The sequence below is a fragment of the Schistocerca serialis genome, chromosome 1 (genome assembly GCF_023864345.2).
Source record: "Schistocerca serialis cubense isolate TAMUIC-IGC-003099 chromosome 1, iqSchSeri2.2, whole genome shotgun sequence".
Lineage (NCBI taxonomy): Eukaryota > Metazoa > Arthropoda > Insecta > Orthoptera > Acrididae > Schistocerca > Schistocerca serialis.
In genome coordinates, this window is record NC_064638.1 from 133,501,478 (window position 1) to 133,504,036 (window position 2,559).

Sequence of the window (2,559 nt, forward strand, 5' to 3'; positions counted from 1 at the left end):
TCCTCGGCAATTTGCAGCCACCGTCTCTGGCCATGATGTTGAGGCGTTTAATTATTTCAGTGGCAATGAAATTTGACATGATCGGATTGGAGCAAGAAATCTACTAACGAGTCACAACAGTAACCATGAACTGTCATTAATCCACATACCCTTGCGGAGGAAACTGCGAATAAAAATCTTATTTCAAGTGTTAGTCTTATTTTACGCTCCAGCGTCCTTGGCAGATGGGTAAGCACACGGGCGACACAAGAGCTACTATCTCTCTCTCGGTTTAGCCAACATAGTTACACCAAGCGAGGTGGCGCAGTGGTTAGCAAACGACCGACACCATGCCAGGAAGTTGACGTCAAGAAGTCGGCAGTAACTGATGTGACTGCCCCGCCAATCCCCCTAACTCGAAGACACATCCTGTGCTACACGTGGTAGTAGCGCCAACACCGAGCCGGCTTAAGAAGACGCCGCACCGACGCCAAGTACAGTAGGATAGTCGGTCGAGTCCACTCGGAGCATTCGGAGCCTACTATGTACCCTCACCTCTCTGTTACTACCTACGGTGGACCTGCTTATGTCAAGGAACTAATGGAATACAGCCGGACTTGCTACACTCAAGTTCTGTAAACTACAGTGAAATACACTCCTGGAAATGGAAAAAAGAACACATTGACACCGGTGTGTCAGACCCACCATACTTGCTCCGGACACTGCGAGAGGGCTGTACAAGCAATGATCACACGCATGGCACAGCGGACACACTAGGAACCGCGGTGTTGGCCGTCGATAGGCACTAGCTGCGCAGCATTTGTGCACCGCCGCCGTCAGTGTCAGCCAGTTTGCCGTGGCATACGGAGCTCCATCGCAGTCTTTAACACTGGTAGCATGCCGCGACAGCGTGGACGTGAACCGTATGTGCAGTTGACGGACTTTGAGCGAGGGTGTATAGTGGGCATGCGGGAGGCCGGGTGGACGTACCACCGAATTGCTCAACACGTGGGGCGTGAGGTCTCCACAGTACATCGATGTTGTCGCCAGTGGTCGGCGGAAGGTGCACGTGCCCGTCGACCTGGGACCGGACCGCAGCGACGCACGGATGCACGCCAAGACCGTAGGATCCTACGCAGTGCCGTAGGGGACCGCACCGCCACTTCCCAGCAAATTTGTTGCTCCTGGGGTATCGGCGAGGACCATTCGCAACCGTCTCCATGAAGCTGGGCTACGGTCCCGCACACCGTTAGGCCGTCTTCCGCTCACGCCCCAACATCGTGCAGCCCGCCTCCAGTGGTGTCGCGATAGGCGTGAATGGAGGGACGAATGGAGACGTGTCGTCTTCAGCGATGAGAGTCGCTTCTGCCTTGGTGCCAATGATGGTCGTATGCGTGTTTGGCGCCGTGCAGGTGAGCGCCACAATCAGGACTGCATACGACCGAGGCACACAGGGCCAACACCCGGCATCATGGTGTGGGGAGCGATCTCCTACACTGGCCGTACACCACTGGTGATCTTCGAGGGGACACTGAATAGTGCACGGTACATCCAAACCGTCATCGAACCCATCGTTCTACCATTCCTAGACCGGCAAGGGAACTTGCTGTTCCAACAGGACAATGCACGTCCGCATGTATCCCGTGCCACCCAACGTGCTCTAGAAGGTGTAAGTCAACTACCCTGGCCAGCAAGATCTCCGGATCTGTCCCCCATTGAGCATGTTTGGGACTGGATGAAGCGTCGTCTCACGCGGTCTGCACGTCCAGCACGAACGCTGGTCCAACTGAGGCGCCAGGTGGAAATGGCATGGCAAGCCGTTCCACAGGACTACATCCAGCATCTCTACGATCGTCTCCATGGGAGAATAGCAGCCTGCATTGCTGCGAAAGGTGGATATACACTGTACTAGTGCCGACATTGTCCGTGCTCTGTTGCCTGTGTCTATGTGCCTGTGGTTCTGTCAGTGTGATCATGTGATGTATCTGACCCCAGGAATGTGTCAATAAAGTTTCCCCTTCCTGGGACAATGAATTCACGGTGTTCTTATTTCAATTTCCAGGAGTGTATATATTATGTATGGTCTCATTGTTTTTCTCTATGTCTGGGCACCATCCAGTTCCTCTGCATCCAGAGTCGGACTGATACATCAGAACCCTCAATGAGCCTCAGTAGCCACCCGCAAACATTAGTTTATCTTCCGTTTCGCAATACCTAGTCTATACGGATACTGGTACCTCTCACGCATGTTCTCCTATTGCTTCATCGCTGTACATCTTGCTGTGTGGTTTTGCTGGTACACCATAGCGCAAGGAATAACTCTATGTGATCAAAAGTACCCGCACGCCCCCGAAAACATGGGTTTTTCATATTAGGTGCACTGTGCTGCCATTTACTGCCACGTACTCCATATCAGCGGCCTCAGTTGTTTAGACATCGTGAGAGTACAGAATGGGGTGCTCCGCGGAACTCACGGATTTCGAACGTGGTCAGGGGATTGGGTGTCACTTTTCTCATATGTCTGTATGCGAGATTTCCACACTCCTAAATATCCTTATGTCCGCTGTTTCCGGTGTGATA